Consider the following 20,817-nt stretch of genomic DNA (forward strand, 5'->3'; position numbering starts at 1 on the left):
CGGGCATATTATGCGACCCACTCATTCATCATAGTGAATAAGGCTTGTTTCGCCCTTCATTTTGATTATTCATGGATGACCGAGGCTCAACAGGCGGTGTCCCTTGCGCGGAGCAGCCGCTACACTTTCAACGTCATCCGCCAAGGGTCTCTCTACCGGGTTCCATTTACTAATCAAAACAAAAATTTCAACCGTCGAAGTCATCACATTTTTAAGCACTAACAATTTGGCATGTATAGCAAGACTCACACGCTATGGTAGTCCTAGAATCGACTAAACCATAGCTCTGATACCAATAAAATTGTAACACCCTAACTTCGTGACCGGCGCCGGTGTCGGCCACGAGGGTTAACGCCAAACCCTCTCAAGATACCAACCAATTTGACATTACCAGTCAGGCTGGAAAACTGCGTCACCGTCGCCTTAAAAATCATATCTCGAGTTTCAAAACTCGGAAACTGGTTTCGTAAATTTTCCCTGAATTTAGACTCATATACCCATCCATGGATTTATTTTTAGAATTTTTGGTTGGGCCAATTGGTACAGTTTATTAGTTAAAGTCACCCATGTTACAGGGACCGACTGCTCTGACCTTCGCGCGTTACAACTTGAATATCTCTCTGTACAGGGCTTTAATACTGGTGCCGTTTGTTTCTAATGAAACTAGACTCAAAATGGAATCTTTACATATAAGGCATGACTCCTAATTCTTTCTGGATAATTTATGGTAAATTTTCAAAGTTGCGACAGGGGACCCAGAAACCGTTCTGGCCCTGTCTCACGAGAACTTTAATATTTCCCAGTATACTGCTCATATGGTCGTTTCGTTTCGTCCATATAAAAATAGATTCATCAAGGTTCAGTTCCATAATTTACTCACTATTTAATTCTACTTTTACTATTTTTAGTGATTTTTCAATCTCATCTCACTGCTGCTGTCCGCAACAGTTACTGCAGTAGACTATGCCAATTTCATGAATTTTTCCTTGGCCTTAATCATCCATCATACATGACACAAATTATGGCCACCTTATCAAAATTTGAGTTTCTAAGACTCATGGCTATAGGTTCTAGCATCCCACTCGACGACCACATAGGCCATTTTCACATGGCTTAAAGTTTACAACCCACAATTCGACAAAATATAATAGCCTATACATGCCAAATGTTCTTCAACAACAAAAACAATACCACAAGATTTCAGCGGTGTGATGACTTCAACGACGGTTTCGAGCACGCAACAATACGAGTCCAAGAGACCTAAAATGGGTGACAAGAAAACACCGAGTGAGTTTACAACTCAGTAAGTCATAAGCATTCATCAATCCACTGATAAAGTTACTACTACATGTACAACAAATGAGGCTAGGTACTCGTCCATATCGAATCTATACCATAATACCTCGGACCTTTCGGTCCAATCTCGTACCAATTCATACATCCACATTTCATATTCTACACAACAAGATAATCGAAGCATTTTTTTTTTACACATTAACTCATTTTCCAGCACAACCATACAATTTCAATCATCACATAGATTTAAGGCTTACCAAATTCAACCCCAAGCATGAACATATTCTCTATTCGTCATGAGCTCGAGGTACTTACCCGATCCGCTGTCCGGGATTAGCTCGATAAATGTCGCACACTCAGTGCCAATTGTAATGCAAGAGCATATAGTGAATCCGCACACTTAGTGCTATATGTATTCAACTCGCACACTTAGTGCTATATAATCAAACTCGCACACTTAGTGCTGTACAATTTTAAACCCGCACACTTAGTGCCAATCTTGTCACCGTGTCCATTTATACCCGCACACTTAGTGCCGAGACCAATACCTTATGTATTTTGCTGCCTTTATACATTCAACAATGGCATCATTCCATACACATACATTTCCATTTACACACCAACTCATTTAAACACATTTGCATATATATATTGATCATTTAAATCAACACCAAATATACGCTTAATGACTTACCTTGTGTTGGGTAAAACAGTCCAAGTCGGCTACTCGATGACCTTCGTCTTTCCCTTGCTTGATTCTCCTTCTTTAACTCCTTGAGCTTAATCAATAAATCAACTAGCTTAACCCTCTTGCTAAACATTCATAATTCAATTACACATGCATATGTATGTTTGTATATTCGCAACCATCCTCACTTATTACCCATTTGGTCAACAATCTAAGCCAAGATAAGGCTTCAATATGGTTGCCTCTAACCGAATACATGCACACCAATCTACTTCCTTTGGCGAATATGCATGTCTATGTGGAGGCTAATTTTACATAATACTACACAAAAAAACAGCATACATTTTCCTAATTAACGCATTACATATTGTAGTTCTATACACATCTCTCATTTATTTCATAACCGAAACAACATCACAAGCAAATAGACACCTTAAAATAGTATACATGTCATACCAATTCATCATGTGCAAACATATATTCATGTAGGTGCAATGGCGAATTCTCAAGTGGCTTATATCCAAATATACACACATATCCAAAGCTTAAATCTTACTTACCATGCAACATGCATGAATCATACTTATGGATACAACATGGCGAATACCACAACACCATACCGCTTTCAATTTGGTCATGGTTAAACAAAGAACTTAGTATCTCATTCAAAAATGCTAAAAGAAAATCTAAGAATCCTCAATCCACCATCACATGAATCATTATCAAGCTTGATATTTAGCATGCAATGGCATTAACACCATATTCACTTTGGCGAATTTCATTCCCATGACATAACAAAGATTTGAACCATGGGCTAACAAGAACATCAAGCTAGCAACTAAAATATACATGAATCTCATGGCAAAACATCAAACTTACCTTAATCTAGGTACAAGTATGGCCAAACCTCCTCCTAAACCTCTTCCAAACCAACATGAAACAAGAATTACTTCCTTCTTCCTTAGAATTTTCAGCCCAAAGGAAATGAAAAATGATGAACAAAAATTCTTCTTTCTTTCTCCACACTCACGGCAATGGGCATGCATGAGACCATTTTTTTCTTTTTTTTTTTTGTTCCCTTTCATTATTAAATTCCCATGCTCACTATTTTATTTTTTTCTTACATACACCATTGTTCCAACATGTTTTATGACATGTTTTTACCCATAATCTCTTGTCATGGCCGGCCACTAACTATTAGGGGGGGAAATTTGACATGCAAGTCCTCCCCTTTGGCTACATGCACTATTAGGTCCTTATAGATTAGCCTATCACTTTTCAAAAGTGTCACACAAGTCCTACTAACTGAATTCACATGCTATCGGCTAAATCGAAGCTTGAAATTTTCACACATTCATAATTACATATTCTAGACAATAAATATTACGTTCAAACATTTTGGTGACTCGGTTTAGCGGTCCCGAAACCACTTCCCGACTAGGGTCAATTTTGGGCTGTCACAGACAACTATTCCAACACCTGATGCATCACACTCGAGTTCAAAAGTCTTAGTAAAATCAAGAAAAGTAAGTAAAGGTGCATTATTAAGGGAGTTTTTAATTTCAACAAAAGATTTCTCTTGCTCATCGTTCCAATGGAATACAAAATTCTTTTTGATTACACTCGTTAATAGAGCGGCTATAGTGCTGAAATTAGGCACAAATCATCGATAAAAACTGGCTAAACCATGGAAACTCCGAACTTGGCTAACAGTTGTAGTTCTCAGCCAGTCTTGGATAGCTTTTATCTACTCTTGGTCCACTTCCAAACCTTGCGAGCTAACTAAAAACCAAGGAAAATAACCTTATCAGAACAGAAAGTAAATTTCTTAAGATTAGCATATAGAGTTTCCTTACGTAAAGTTTCAAGAACAGACTTGAGATGTAACGCATGATCTTCCAACAACTTGCTATAGATAAGAATATCATCAAAATAAACAACACAGAACTTACCAATGAAGGGTCTCAAAACATGGTTCATCAATCTCATAAAAGTTCTAGGAGCGTTGGTTAAGCCAAACAGCATGACCAACCACTTATACAAACCGTGTTTCATTTTAAAGGTTATTTTCCACTTGTCGCCTTCTCGTATACAGATCTAGTGGTAGCCGCTTTTAAAATCAATTTTTGAAATAGTTTGGCTCCACTTAGTTCCTCTAACATATCGTCTAGTCGAGGGATCAGATGCCTATATTTGATAGTAATTTTATTCACGGCATGAAAATCCACACACATCCGCTATTTTCCATCTTTCTTAGGCACCAACAAGACTAGAACGGCACAAGGGCTAGGACTTTCTCGGATATAGCCCTTCTCCATCAATTTGTTGACTTGCCTTTGTATTTCTTTAGTTTCTTTGGGATTTTTTCTATAGGCAGGATGATTCGAAATAACAACTTCAGGCACAGAATAGTTTTGGTGCTCAATTCCGCGAAAAGGTGGCAATCCACTCAGAGTCTCTTCTGGGAAAACGTCTTGGAAATCCTGCAAAAGAATCAAAACAGACGAAGGCAAACCCTTAGGAATTTCATTCTTGTTAATAAGATTTTCCTTGTACATGAGTACGAGGATGGTTTTTCTTGCCAAAAGTGCTTTCCGGGCTTCTCTTTCTTTTGCAATCAAACTTTTATTTTCACTTTCTTTTTCTTTTTCTTTTTCTTCTTTTCTCATTTTCTTTTCGCTTTTTTAGCTACTTTTTTTTTCTTTTTCACATTTCTCATTTTTTTTCATTTTCTTTTCTTTTTCAACTTCATTCCTTTTTTCTTTCAATTGATTTACAGAAGATTTCATTCTCATTTGATTCTCAAAAACTTGTTTTGGTGTTATCGGAGCTAGGGTAAAATTCTTTCCTTGATAATGAAACATATACCAATAGGTGTACCCGTCATGGATTACTTTTCAATCATATTGTCATGGTCTTCCAAACAACAAGTGTCCCGCGTACATGGGACTACGTTACAAAGCACTTCGTCCTTGTACTTGCCTATTGAAAAAGGAACGAGCACTTGTTTGGTTACCTTGTTTTCACCACCGTCGTTAAGCCATTGAAGTTTGTAGGGGCTCAGATGTTTGATGGTCGTTAGGCCTAATCTCTCCACCATGAGGGTACTTACGACGTTGGTACAGCTTCCACCATCGATAATCAAGCTACAAAGCTTTCCTTGAACTTAACACCGGGACTGGAAGATGTTTTCCCATTACTGCTCGTTTTCTAAACTTTGAATACTTAGACTTCTTTTGACAACGAGTAGCTTACTAGCACACATGAGTATCGATTCCTCCTCCTTGTGAGATGTGGTTTCAGCCTTGTTCTCCTTCATTCTTCGTTCCATGCCTATTGACAAAAAACTTTTAAGATCCTTAACAGAAAACCTTACTATTTCACTCGAAAAGAAAAATTAATTATTTGCACTCGGGCTCGTGTTTGCACTCATTTTAAAGCTTTTTTGACACTCTCGAATGCAATCACACACTCTTTGCCTTTTACCATTCAAACTCCCTCTCGTTGTTTCGTATTTCATCTCGTTTAGACTTATTTGCTACTTTGGGGTCGATTTCAAAGTGGTTACAAGGGATATATTATAAGGATGCAGGGTAGGCTGAAACAAAGAAAATTCCGGTTTAGTGTGGCATTGTGGGGGTAATTGATGATAGAACGACACTAGATGATCGGGATTACAAGTAAAATAAAACAAAATTTTCCAACACTTCACCTTTTTTTTATACTCGAATTTTTTTTAAAATTCAAATATATTGCTAAATACAATAGAGAACTTGAGCACAACTTGATTGAATATTTTTTTAATAACAAACCTACTACGGAATTGATACGAACGTCGGTGCTTCTTGATTTACAAGCTCTGACACCAAATGACGTGATTCAGCTCGGTTGAATGAGTCGAGTCTACGTAAGTTGCCCAATCATCGACGAAAAGGGTCGTTCATAAAATTATCGAGTTGTTGGAATTTGGCTTATGAGGTTGAAAGTGAATAAAATAGGGTTCAAAGTTGGCTAAGTAGATGATGATAGGTTCGGCTAGAGAGAAACAAGGATAGAATCTATTTGGATGGCTCGGTTTAGGATAATAAGTTAGATAAAGAAAGAAAGCGGAAATGGAAAACGAACTTAAACTTTAGAAGTGATTCAACACTATGATGAGTCTCACCCCGATTCCTATATCGTTTAAGGTGGGAAATGTGATTGGTAGTTGGATAGGAGAACGCCACACCAAGTGATGGTGATAAGTTCTAAAAACAAGTTCGGTTGACGCCACCACTAGCAAGCTAGATAAGTCGTTCGAGACTCGTACGAAAGTTGAGAGGAAGTAAACATCACAGAAACAAAGTTTCGTTAAACAAAATGTCAAAAGTTCCTTACAAGCTGAAATAAGCAAACTATTTATAGGTATTACAAGGGATAGCTGAATAGGTTCTTAAGGTAGCTAAATGGTTAGCTGAAAATTCCAGAATTCTTTAAAAAGTTTCCTTAAAGTTTTTTGTGCTAGGAGAACGTCAAAAGATGCTTCTAGATGCCTCTAATCAGTTGAACATAAATGGAAGTGAATGGTAAGTTAGAGGGTCTTGGTTAGATTCAGCCAAGGGGGTGTGAAAGCTTTAATGGAGCTGCCTTGATCAGCTGAGTAGTCTTGGAACTTAATAAGGAGCTTGGAGATTGCAAAAGGCATGAGAAGTGTGAACAGAATTCAAACCGCCTCTTGTGTGTGCGAAAACACAAAACTAAACAGCCTTGAAGGGTGAATGGAATTTTCCAGCAAGTGTGAAAGCTTTCATAGTTTCTTTAGAGAGCTGATCTGTCAGCTTGGGAAAATAAATCAGCAACTTGGAAGAAAAGAAACATCAGCTCCCTTGGGCTTTGGCATACACGAAGGGTTGCTTGGAAAAGATAAACCATCAGCACACCTTATTCATCCCGTCCATTGTACATGGCTCAACCTAATAAATCAACAGAATTAATTAGTTTAAGACGCATTAATTTATCAAATTAAATCAACTTAGGACAACATAAATTCGGTAGCTTAGGAACACATTAAAATCATGCATTCAGCTAGGACACATTAACAAGTAATAACTAGGACATATTAAACAAAAGTAATAATTTTAGACACAACATAAATATGGATGTAGCTTAGACAAATTAAAAACATATAGAAATCTGGGCACATTAAATTTGGCTAGCTCAAATATGTAAAAACAATTTAATGAGCTAATTTGAGCTAGGGAATTCAGATATGAGTTGTGACAATTTGAATTAAAATAAAACTAATACTTAGTTTATTAAAATAATAAAAGAAGTAAGCTGGAGAAAAACTAAATCTAGCTCAACGAGCTGAATTAAGCTCAAGTGAGCTAAATTGAGCTAGATAAAGCTCGGAAAGCTAGAGTTGAGTTGAAAACAGCTTGCACTATGGTGCATGGAGCTTGTATTAAGCTGGCCCGATCTATCCCTTTAGTTCAGAGCTCATTGTCATTCCAAAGTTGAGCAAACAAAGCTAAAACAGCTTCTTAAAGGTGCTTAGCCCGAGCTCGAGTTATGGGTCCTTTGGGTAACTTGATGGGATCAAGCTTAGAGCTTGTTGAGCCTCAGGGCGTAGTCATGTCAAGACCTACTACAAAGAATATAAAAGCATATGGAAGAACTTGAAGGAGTGATAGGAAAGAAGACTTCCTTAAATATGAACAAAAACCACAAGCATCAGGAGGACTACCAAGGATGACGATTCAATTTCATGCAATGTTCGACAAAAGAAACTCCAAATCAGCGTCAGGTTTGGTGGTTCAGAGTTGATGGGTGAACTTTTGGCTTCAAAGATGACCCTTCACATTGTCTCATCTCTGTTTACAACAAAAGCATATGCAGGTTTAGAAGCCATTAAGTTAGGGATCTTAATGGGTATACACTCAATAAAAATAATAGGGGATTCAAGAACAATCATCAAAAAATACCAAACATCATCAACAGACAAATCAGTTATTGAAGCAATTATCAAAGATATCCATAGTAAGAAATCTTGTTTCCAAGAAATTAATTTCTAGCATATCCACAAATCAGGAAATACGCTAGCCCATAAAATTTGAAAAGGATACTTTAAAAAGAGGTGAGAACTCATACCTGATGAGAGAATAGTTGAACCGCCTTGCTTTCGATTAGGAAAAGAGATGGTCAAGAAGCGCAGATTGAAGATGCATTTGAGAGGAAATGATTCAAAAACAGATAGCAAGTAAAGATTTTTCAAGGGAAAACGCTATCGTCAGAATGGACAGAACTTCTAAAATGAAAAGTTGATAAAACTTTATGGAGTCCAGCCGCTTGAATTGACTAGGGTAGATAATAAGTTTCCTTTTTTCCTGATTCATTTATTGCCTTGTTTTGTTATTAAGGTATGTTTTCTTTTTGAAATTTCATTTAGGAGGTATTCACTAAAATCAGTATAGTGAAGACCGGATCTGATACTTTTGTTTTGCTTTAGTAGGTCTGAGCCCAATGGTTTGTTTTTTTGGGTCTCAATTGTTCTTATTTAATTTGCTAAAATACCTAGTCAATTTATTTAAAAAAATTGAAGAACTAAATTTCTTACTTGTATAATAGAAGACTAATTCTTTGAAGTCCATGGTATAGGGACGTGTTTGGTAGTTTAACAATTTTTTCTCCTTTTATATAGATTTTGGATGGCATATATGAATGATTTCCTAATATTTCCATATTTAGGTATGGTATGAAGTTAGTTTTTGTTCATTGTAGGCATTTTATTTCATCTTAATGAATGTTAATATAATTAATCTTATTTTTTATAATTAGAGATTTTTTGGTGACTAATTTACTTAAAAGGCCCATTTCCAAGTATATTTCCAGAAATGGGCCGATTTCAACATTATTTACTGGAAACGGCCGATTTTGGCAAAACACGCCCATGTAGGAGCGTTTTAAAGGGAAATTTCTAGAAAATCACGCCCTTGGGGGAGCGTTTTTGCCATGTCAGCACAAAACGCGCTGACGTTGATGCGCTTTGCTGACGTGGCAAAAATGCTCCCCCAGGGGTGCGTTTTGCTCCATGTTTTTTTCTAGGTTAGAGCTTTTTGCAATCTTTAGTCCCTAGGCTTTTTTAGTTTAGGGTTTTTAGGATTTTTAAGGTTAAGGTTTTATTAAAATAATTTAGGTTTAGGGTTTAATAATTTAGGATTTAGGTTTTTAGGAATTTTTAAAAATAAATTAGGATTTAGTGTTCTTTTTAAAAATTAATTAAATTAGGGTTTTATGGTTTTAAATAAATTAAGTAAATAAGGGTTTAAGAGTTTTAAATAAATTAATTAAATTAATGTTTAGGGTTAAAATTAATTAAATTAGGGTTTAGTTTTTCAAAATAAAATTGTGTTTAGTTTTTTTAACAAAATTGACTAATTTTACCTTGAAAAAAATAATTTTGAGAAGACATTTCTGAATAAATAGTGTTAAAAACGCTTCAAAAAGGATGCATTATCAGTAATATTACTGAAAAAAGCTCACACGTAAACGCTCTTTTTCTACAGTAGTTCTTGAAAAAATAATTTTGAGAAGATGTTTTTGAACAAATAGTGTCAAAAATGCTTTAAGCAGGATGCACTGTCAGTAAAAGTACTGAAAAATGCTCCCACATGGAAGCTATTTTTCTACACTAGCTCCTGAAAAATAAATTTCAGAAGACATTTCTAAAAATTAGTGTAAAAAATGCTTTAAGCAGCATGCATTATCAGTAAAATTTCTGAAAAAAGCTCCCACATGGACGCTCTTTTTCTACAGTAGTTCATGTTTGGCCTTAGGCTATAAATGAGACAAATTTCTTTCTCAGGTTGCATAAGTTACAGCAAGAAAAATTAGAGAGGTTAAGCAGAATAGAAATTCAAGAAGAGTGAACGTATTAGTGTAGTTATTTACTATGATGGTGAGGTTCGTGACACTGATAATGATGTTGTTTTTTTATCAAAGAATACAACGCAAATGATTTTTAACCAGAGTATAGATTTTACAGAATTTCGTAAAACAATTAGGCACAAAATCTTCGAAATAGTACCAATGAGGGTTTCTTTTATTAAGTATCAATTTTGTGCTTCAATTGATCCCATGACATATGACTCATTTGATATTAAAGGTGGTCGTAGCTTTGAGGTAATAGTGCAGACTCATCTCACTAGTGGATCACCCTATCCTGAGTTATATGTACAATTTTCATCGCCAAATGAAACATTTGTGAATTCAACATGTATTATTGTTCGAGAGGAATACACGACCCCTACCAACACTCCATTAGTGGGAGGCAGAACATGGAAGTGCCCGTGTTTGGTGGCAATATGGAAAACACAAGTCCTGCATGACATTCGGTTAGTGGATGGGACATGCACATCAGTGGGTCGATGTTCGGTGTTGGAAATATGTATTAGGGAATGACATCAACTTCTAGTTGTTGGTAATCCACATCTAATTAGGGACATTACGAAACATCCACAAGAAGGGATGAAATACTCCCTACGACATCCACCAGCAAGGGGACCTCATACGTTGCAGATGATGGAGGGTTGGATGGTGAGTCCAATGTGGATCCACCTCGAGAGCCCGGCCCCGGTGGTGTGGAAGTTGCATTATTTTCTGAACTGGAGCCTGTTCCATTCGAACCTGAAGACGTTAAAATGGGTTCAGATGAAGAAGATTCGCGATTCAGGGCGTACTCATCTCTAGCCCACATGCATAATGCTAATATATCGGCAGATGATGCGTTGGAGCTTCCAAATCTACCACACAGAACGTGTTCGTCATTAGATTTGGGTGAATTGGAAGTTGGTAAGGAGTTTTCCAGAAAGGATAGCTTTCTTGGTGCTTTGAAACAACATAGCATGAATTACGAGGTTAACTACAACGTGGTTAAATCCAAATCTGAAAAGTTCAAGGCCAAGTGTGCAGTGCAAGATGGTACATGTTCATGGAAAATCATGGCTTCTTTTAGGAAAAAGACAGGCTTGTGGGGGATAAAAAAGAACAAAGGTCCATATTTATGTGTTTTCGGTACAATATCAATGTGTGTTTAGGGTTTTTGAATAATAATATTATTGCTTAATGTTGCATTATTTAACGTACTTCGTTGGCAGGTGTTTCACAAGATCATCCCAAGATGGATTCAGGTATGATAGCTAGCTTAATACTATCGATGTTGAAGGCAGATCCTAGGACTTCTGTGTCATGCATAATTGTCGGTATTCGTAACCAATTGTAGTACATGCCCTCTTACCGCAAGGCTTGGATAGCTAAGCAGAAGGCATTGGAAAATATGCATAGTGGGTGGGACGCTTCATATCATGAGATATGGTAGTGGTGTCAGGTGCTAGAGAGGTACATCCTAGGTTGCATAACAGATCTTGAAATAGTCCCTGCGTACTACAACGATCGATTGCTCCGTGAATGCCAAGAGTTCAAGCATCTTTTCTGGAGCTTTAAGCAATACCGGGACACTTGTGTATACTGCAAGCCATTGGTACAAATTGATGATACCTTTATGTATGGTAGATATACCCATCGGCTATTGCTAGCTGTGGCATAAAATGGCGGTGGGAGAATCCTTCCAATTGCGTTTGCAATAATAACACTAGGGGAGTCAAGTGATGACTAGGATTTCTTTCTTTCTAGATTAAGGAGGCATGTATGCCTCCAACCTGATATCTGCATTATATCGAATCAAGGCATTGGAATACTAGTCGCAATTGAGCAACAGAGAAGCCTATGGGATCGCACACACCATCGGTATTGTTTAAGGCATGTTGCATCCAACTACTACGGGCAATATCGGTCTACGACTGAACGACTGCAAGTGACCAACACGGGTATTTAGTCTCTATTAATATAATTTTTTTTGTAATATTCAATTTATTCTGAATGGAATAGTGGTATGTAATTTTCGCTATCAACTTTATTGGCAGGGTACAAGATCATTAAGGATCATTTTCATGAGATGTTGGGGATTTTGTGTTCAGTTAATGATCAAGGCGTGGACTACCTCTGTAACATACCTTTTGAACAGTGGACACAAGCATACAACGGCGGCCTACGATATGATCATATGACCACAAACTTGGCTAAATGCATAAATTTTTTTCTAAAAGGAACGCGTCATTTGTCTATAACCTCAGTTGTGTGAGAGACATATTTGCATTTGGCGGCACTATTTCCAAAGTGAGCAGCGAGTTATAAAGGCCAAATGTAGGGAGGCCATGTATGGTTCCGAAAGATATTGCAAGAAATTAACAAGGTGAAGGTGAGGGCCAACACAATACACACAGTGTGTCGCAATCGTGAGAACCTATGGTTTCGTGTGACGGAGTTTGACAAACCGAGCTAATGTATTACTGGCGGGCAATATCGTGTACACCTGATAAATAGGACTTGCAACTGTGGAACATTTGACGCACTTTGTTATCCATGCATTCATGCAATTGCATCTTGTTAGAATCTCTATTTGGATCTCATGAGATATGTTGACGAAGTGTGCAAAATAGAATACATGTACAATGTGTGGAGACACGTATTCCCACCGTCCCAGATGAACGTAAGTGGCCGTCTATATTGCTTGCTCTATTTAAGTTGTTACTGGATAAAGAATTGCGTCGTAAACTAAAAGGTCGACCTTGCTCGAGTAGAATACGTAATAATATGGATATCAGGGAAAGAACGAACCAATAGAAGTTGTGTAACACCCCTTACCCGTACCCGAGGTCGGGATAAGGTACGAGGCGTTACCAGACAAAGATACAAACATTAACCTAAAATACGGGCCATAAAATATCATTCATATTTCAAAATGTTCATTCACTTACACATAGTCCCTTATTTGAGTCTACGAAGCCCAAAACATACTTTAGAAAGGGTTCAGGACTAAACTGAGAACTTACGAAAATCTTGGAAATTTCATGCTTTAAGGCTCCACACGCCCGTGTCCCAAAGTCGTGTTCCATACACGGCTGAGACACATGGTCGTGTCTCTACCTGTGTGGAATATACCTAGGCTATTTTCCAAGCTTTGGTCAACCTTAATCTCTTACACACTTATACAAAATCAAAAGCATATAACATGGTATTCATTTAATGATTAAATATTCTCAATTAAACCACAAACATATCATTTGTATGTCATCATACATGTGTCTTTCATACTCATTTTACCTTGTTTATTATAGTACCACTTATACATTTGTATCAAGATTATCATCTTACAAAATATCTTCAGCTTAATCATCAAGCATTCATATTTAAAACTAGATCATATCTTTATAAAATACCACAATTCAGATACGCAAAATAGCATGTTTGCTTGAAACATTTCAATTCAACTCCATACCCAGCAAGCATTACATTGAGACTAGTTATATATATATATATACATGTCATGATACATATCATTCTCTTTCTGTTTTCTTATAAACACATATCATTTATTTCATTAGATCAATATTTCATATACCATAGTTTCCATGTATTCCACATATATTTATTTTCCTCCTCCTCCTCCTCTCCATTCCACATCCTTAATGTATATAGCATTCTTGTAAGTACGATTTCACAATTTACTAATAAATGCTCACATCAAACTGTCCACACGAGTCATAGTCACTTATTTATAAATCGAGCTACAGAGCTCCAAATTAAGATCTCTAAATTTCCCCTAAAACTAGACTCACATATCTTTCCACCATAAAATATTCATAATTTTTGGTTTAGCCAATTAGTACAGTTTATTCATTAAAATTTCCGCTGTTTCACTTTCGGACAGTTCTTACCTCTCTTCACTAGAAATTAATTATCTCACAGTACAGAACTCGGATAATGTTCTTGTTGTTTTATTTGAAAATAGACTCATTAGGGATTTTAAAAATATAAGTTTAAGATTCTAATTATTTTTATCCAAAATTTTGTGATTTTCCAAAGTCAGAATAGGAGATCACGTAATCATTCTGAACCAGTCTCACAAAAACATAAATATCTCAAAATATAGAACTCCTTTTCTTGCTCTGTTTATTTTATATGAAAATAGACTCATTAAGATTTAATTTTATATCTCATTGAGTCTCTGATTCAAGTTCTACTATTTTTGGTGATTTTTTAAAATCACATCACTGCTACTGTCCAAAACAGTTTTATTGCTAATTCACTCTTTCACACTTTCTTTGTATTAACCTCATTTTAACATACATATCACAAATCATTTTCACCACATTTCATACATCACAAGTATAGGCCCATGATCACAAGGTCACCATAAAATCATCCTCATGTATAACTCACTTGTTTATAACCTCACCACATCCTGGTCACTTAATGAACACATCATTCACATAATCAAGTTCCTGTACTTATTCATCACAAAACTCACAAAGCAATACATAGAGAGTCTCCCGTTGAACACTTCGGATCAATCTTCGATACTTGGTTGGTTCAGCACATAGCTCCACCCATCATATAGTTCGGCTCTCTTGTACACATGGTGAACACTCAGTACCACCCATGTGACCTAGCCAATTTATCTCGTAGCTCTCTTGTCTACATGGTGTCCTACACCTAGAACCACGCATGCGACCTGGCTATATATATCCCGTAGCTCTCTTGTCTACATGGTGTACACATAGTATCACCCATGCGACCTAGCTACATCATAATTGTCACACCCCAATACCCGTGTCCAATATTAATTTAAGTAATTACAACAATAATAGCACGTTTCCTTGAGTAACTTCTATAGTATGCACATACTAAAACAAGGGTAAAAATGTAAGGTGATTTTTCTCCTCTTGATCGAATATATATATATATATAATGTATCTCGAATGCTTAACATGTTAGTTCAAGCATAACATAATCACACTCATAACAATATGGATTCATATGTCAAGTTGATTTCACTTCAAGATTTATAATAAAACAATTATCACATCCATACATAGAACTTTAGCCATATTCACATGGCCTTATATATCTATACAATACTATCAAAATAGCAACCTCCCAAAATATTATTCTATACATGCCATAATGTCTATTTGAGTCTTAAACAAAAATACCAAAAAGGGTTGTCAAAAGATGTGATGACTTCGTAACGAATCCAAGCTTTCCTCGACAAGATGATCTATACAAAACCAATAAACACACCAAGTGAGTTATTAACTCAATAAGTCCTAAGAAATTTTTTTTTAAAGAATGTAATGATCCAATTAACAAATAAAGCACAAACCAAGCCGCTCCATCTATAAATCAATCTCCAATCCATTTAAATTCATTTATCATTAATTTATATCTTTGGTTAATTATATACTAATTGAGCCGATTACCTTTCTCTTCTTTCTCTCTTCCCGAGCATTTATCTATTAATATATAGATATAAATCAAGTCCCATGTCTAATATCCATGCACATTTCATTACTCCCAGTTTAAAGTTTTAAACTTTTTCATTTGCACAAACAATTCTCTACGATCGATATCGCACACTTAGTGCTATTTAAAGGTCCGCACACATAGTGCTCTTACTTATTCGCACATATAGTACCGTGTTTCCTCGCACACATAGTGCTATATAATCTCGCACACATAGTGCCATGTAGTTTTTGCACACATAGTGCCGCATAACCACGCACACATAGTGCTGAAATTTCTTATTTATAGATACCACTATGTCGTAGATAGGTTGATAAATCTCACATTCGATTTTCACAAATTCATACATAGCATGATTTCTTATCCAACCTATTTTATGTGCAATATTAACCGTAACTTAAATTACTTAGGAACTTACCTTTTTAGTCGGATGAACAACTCTGATCAGCTACTCAACCGCTTTTGCCTTTCCTTTGGCCGAACTTGGCTCCCTTTGATTTTGAGCTTCAACTAAGCAAATAAAATAATTCAATCATCGAAGCCCCAATTTATATTCATTCCTCACAGACATACACACATATTCGGTATTCCATCTAATATTAACCAAGCCATAACAATTTAAAGTTTAACCCTTAAACTTAATGCACATCCAAACATACTTCTCATCAATTTATTCCTACATATACAAGATAATTTCGGAAATTCACATTTCCAAACTATTTTAATCAAATTCTCCATAGCACATAAACTAAAATATGTACATATCTCATTCAAAGCATCCACACCAATTTATTATCTAATCAACCATAGCCGAAAACCTATCATACAAATTAAAACCCTTGTTCAAATTATTGTTCACTATAATACTATGGTTGAATCCCTCAATTAGCTAACATAGCCTCTTGTATTCAATCTAATCACGTATATACAACCTAAATCCCTCTTTTTAACACATAATTCACTATCTTGGAACTTATTTTCTAACTAATTTAATTTACTCGCAAGCCGAATGCTATTTGAGCATTAAGCTAATGTTCTTTTCATTATTAAGCAAGTATTATAACTCAACTAACATCCATTTTCAATTTGAAACATCAACATTCGAAATTAAACACGAAAATTCATAGCCGAATATATATATACTTTGTCCCAAACTCATAAATTCATCCATTCTAAGCTCAATTTGTCAATTAAACAAGTACTACTAATATTAAGCATTATTTCACAATTTATCTTAAATTGCCGAATGGACTCATGCTCCTAATTCATATACTTAACTTTTAATTTCATTATTTAGCAAACTCAAACATTATCTTTCATCCATTACTAATTCAAAACATTAAAATATTCAAGATCCAACATATAGCAGCCAAAACTGAATATCATAAGCTAATGACTTCACCTTAAACTAACTTATTAAGCCTTTAAATCAACTTCTAACCATATCACATTTAAAATTATCCATCATCTAATCTTCATGCTTACATCCATAACTGTATGGTTCTTATCACACTTGGACCACAAAATGCATAAATTTCACAAATTCAAATTACTATCATAAGCTCAATTTCTGCTAACACTCAATTAAATACTTACAATTTAGCACTAATTTAGCATTTCAACATAGCTGATTGTCATTAAACAATTAAGCCACAAATATTAAATTTTATCAAACTCAACCAATTCAAGAATTAACAAGCTCAAACCTTATCCTTCTACCATATCTATTTCAAAACATTAACACATTATCTATGAAGTAGAAAACTTCCATGGCCGAATATACATGACAACACCAAACTTAAAATTTACACATGGGCTAAGTAAAAGACTTAGCAACTATCTCAAATTCACTAAAATTTTAAAAGAAAACTCATGGAACATACCTTAATTCCTAACACAAGATGGCCGAATGCCTTAGGTGTTCTTTCTTCAATTTCTTGTTTAGTTTCGGCAAAAAGGGGAGAAGAATGAGAAACTTTGTTTTTATCACCCTTTTTCTATTATTAATTCATGGTTTTCTAATATAAAACTATTTAATATTATTTCACTAATATAAAATACACAAAATGCCACATTTTTCATCATCATTACCGTCCACTATAATCATAGTGGTCCAATTTACATGCAAGTCCTCTATGATGCTATCCATATACAATTTGGCCACTTCAACTTTTACCTATCACATTTTTATGGTTTCTCAATTAAGTCCTTTCAAGTAAAATTCTCATTCATAAGACTAAATTAAAACATCAAATTTTCACACATGCACTATCACACATAGAAGTTATGCAAATAAAATTTTAAATAAATTTTATGACTCGATTTTGTGGTCCCGAAACCACATTCCGACTAGGGTCAAATTAGGGCTGTCACAACTCTCCCCCACTTAAAAATTTTCGTCCTCGAAAATCTTACCAGCAAATAAATTCGGATAACGTTCTTTCATAGAGTCTTCGAGCTCCCAAGGAGCCTCTTCTACTCCATGTTTGACCCATAATACTTTTACTAAAGAAATCTTCTTATTCCGCAATTCTTTCACTTGTTGAGCTAAGATACGTATCGGTTCTTCTTCATAGCTCAAATCCGATTGAATCTCAACTTCAGATAAACCAACCACCTGTGAAGGATCCGATCTATACCGTCTAAGCATCAATACATGGAACACATTATGAATCTTTGCGAGTTCAGGTGGCAGAACCAATCTATAAGCAACCGGCCCTATCCGTTCTGCTATTTCATACGGTCCAATAAATCCTGGGCTCAATTTGCCCTTACGGCCAAATCGAAGTAACTTTTTCCAGGGTGAGACTTTCAAAAGTACTTTATCACCAATTTGATACTCAATATCTTTACGTTTCAAATCTGCATATGATTTCTGACGATCCGATGCTGCCTTCAAACTATCACTAATCACTTTCACTTTTTCTTCAGCTTCTCTGATTAAATCAACCCCGTATATCTTATTTTCACTGAGTTCGGTCCAATACAATGGTGTGCGGCATTTGTGGCCGTATAAAGCCTCGTATGGTGCCATCTTGATACTTGATTGGAAGCTATTGTTGTATGCGAATTCAATCAAGGGTAAATATTGTTCCCACGAACCACTAAACTCGAGAATGCAACATCTCAACATATCTTCGAGTATCCGAATAACTCGTTCAGATTGACCATCTGTCTGGGGATGGAAAGCAGTGCTAAAATGTAGCTTAGTACCCAACACTTCATGCAATTTTCTCAAGAATCGAGATGTAAATCTAAGGTCTCTATCAGAAACAATAGAAGTAGGTACTCCATGTAGTCGAATAATTTGAGAAACATATAATTCGGCCAACCTATCGAGTGAAAAATCTGTACGAACAGGGATAAAATGAGCGGACTTTGTCAATCTATCAACAATAACCCAGATTGAGTCTTTCTTGCTCTGTGTCAACGGTAAACCAGATACAAAGTCCATCGTTACTCGATCCCATTTCCACTCAGGTATCATAATCGGTTGTAATAATCCCGAAGGCACTTGATGCTCCGCTTTCACTTGTTGACATATCAAACATTTAGAAACAAAGTTGGAAATGTCTCTTTTCATACCATGCCATCAATATTGTCTTTTTAGATCGTTGTACATTTTCGTGCTACCAAGGTGGACCAACATTCGGCTACAATGGGCCTCACTCAAAATCATCGAAGTAAGTTCTGAATTTCTCGGAACACAAAATCGACCTCTGAATCTTAAACAATCATTGTCGTCAATTTGAAACTCTGAACCCATATTAGAATCACATTGAGCTCATTTAGCAACCAATTCTTTGTCGATTTTCTGTGCTTCACAAATTTTCCGTATTAACACTGGTTCTGCTTTTAATTCCACTACCAGCACATCATCAGTGGAAATAGATAGATGTATGTTCATTGCTCGAAGAGTAAACAGAGATTTTCGACTTAGGGCATCAGCCACCACATTTGCTTTACCAAGATGATAATCAATGACAATTTCGTAATCCTTTAATAATTCAAGCCACAGTCGTTGTCTCAGATTCAAGTCTCTCTAAGTCATTAAATATTTTAGGCTTTTGTGATCAGTATAAACATGGCATTTCTCTCCAAACAGGTAATGACACCAAATTTTAAAAGCAAACATAATCGTAGCTAGCTTAATATCATGAGTTGGATAATTTTTCTCGTGAGGCTTAAGTTGTCTCGAAGCATATGCAACAACTCTACCTTCCTGCATCAGCACACAACCCAAACCGTTCAAAGAAGCATCACTGTAGACTACGAACTCTTTACCAAACTCTGGCTGAACTAACATAGGAGCCTTCGTCAAAAGGGTTTTCAGCAGGTCGAAACTTGTCTGAAACTTCTCTGACCACTTAAACTTGATATCTTTTCGGAGTAGTTTCATCAACGGTGTTGCGATCATCGAGAAACCCTTAACGAATTGTCAGTAGTACCCCGCGAGTCCCAAAAAGCTCCGAACTTCAAAAACATTCCTCGGAGGTTTCCAATCAAGAATGGCTGAAATTTTGTTCGGATCAACTCTAATACCCGAAGCGGATATAATATGTCGCAGAAAGCTTACCTTCCTTAACCAGAATTCACATTTACTGAATTTTGCATACAACTGATTATCTCGCAAAATCTGCAGTACAAGCCTCAAGTGTTCAGCATGCTCGGACTCATTGTGAGAATAAATTAGAATATCATATATGAACACCACTACAAATCGATCTAAATACTGTCTGAATACCTGATTCATCAAATCCATGAAAACCGCAGGGGCATTAGTGAGCCCAAACGGCATCACTAAAAACTCATAGTGTCCATATCTCGTTCTGAAAGCAGTCTTAGGAACTTCAAAATTTCTAACTCGCAACTGATAATAGCCAAATCGCAAATCAATCTTCGAAAACACGGAAGCTCCTTTCAACTGGTCAAATAAGTCATCTATCTGTGGCAATAGATATTTATTCTTTATCGTCACTTTATTGAGCTGACGATAATCAATACACATTTGCATAGTTTAGTCTTTCTTTTTCACGAACAGAACTGGAGCACCCCAGGGTGAGAAGCTGGGTCACGCAAAACCTCTGTCAGTCAACTCTTGCAATTGAGCTTTCAATTCTTTTAACTCGGTCGATGCCATACGATACGGAGCGATCGAAATCGGTGTCGTACCCGAAACCAATTCTATGTCAAACTCTACTTCTCTAACAGGTGGCAATCCTGGTAATTCCTTAGAAAACACTTCTGGATACTCACAAACTACAGGCACAGTCTCGAGCTTTCGTTCAGATACCTTGCTATCCAGTACATATGCAAGATAAGCTTCATTCTGAGCTAACACAGAAGATATCACTACTGGTAACCCACTCAGATCACTAGACTCAATTCGAATCATTTCACCACTAGAACATTGCAAGTCTATAGTCTTTCGC

At 36.1% G+C, this 20,817-nt stretch overlaps 1 long non-coding RNA gene across 1 annotated transcript; it reads right to left on the reverse strand.

The window, feature by feature from the left end:
- Positions 1-3,537: 3,537 nt before the first annotated feature.
- LOC108467279 (uncharacterized) lies at positions 3,538-8,440 on the reverse strand. The gene is made up of 3 exons (XR_001868795.2): positions 8,114-8,440; positions 3,937-7,836; positions 3,538-3,766 (listed from the first exon to the last, which is right to left on the reverse strand). It is a non-coding gene; the product is annotated as an uncharacterized LOC108467279 (long non-coding RNA).
- Positions 8,441-20,817: the final 12,377 nt, after the last annotated feature.

Source organism: Gossypium arboreum, chromosome 2, assembly GCF_025698485.1.
Source record: "Gossypium arboreum isolate Shixiya-1 chromosome 2, ASM2569848v2, whole genome shotgun sequence".
In the NCBI taxonomy this organism is placed as follows: domain Eukaryota; kingdom Viridiplantae; phylum Streptophyta; class Magnoliopsida; order Malvales; family Malvaceae; genus Gossypium; species Gossypium arboreum.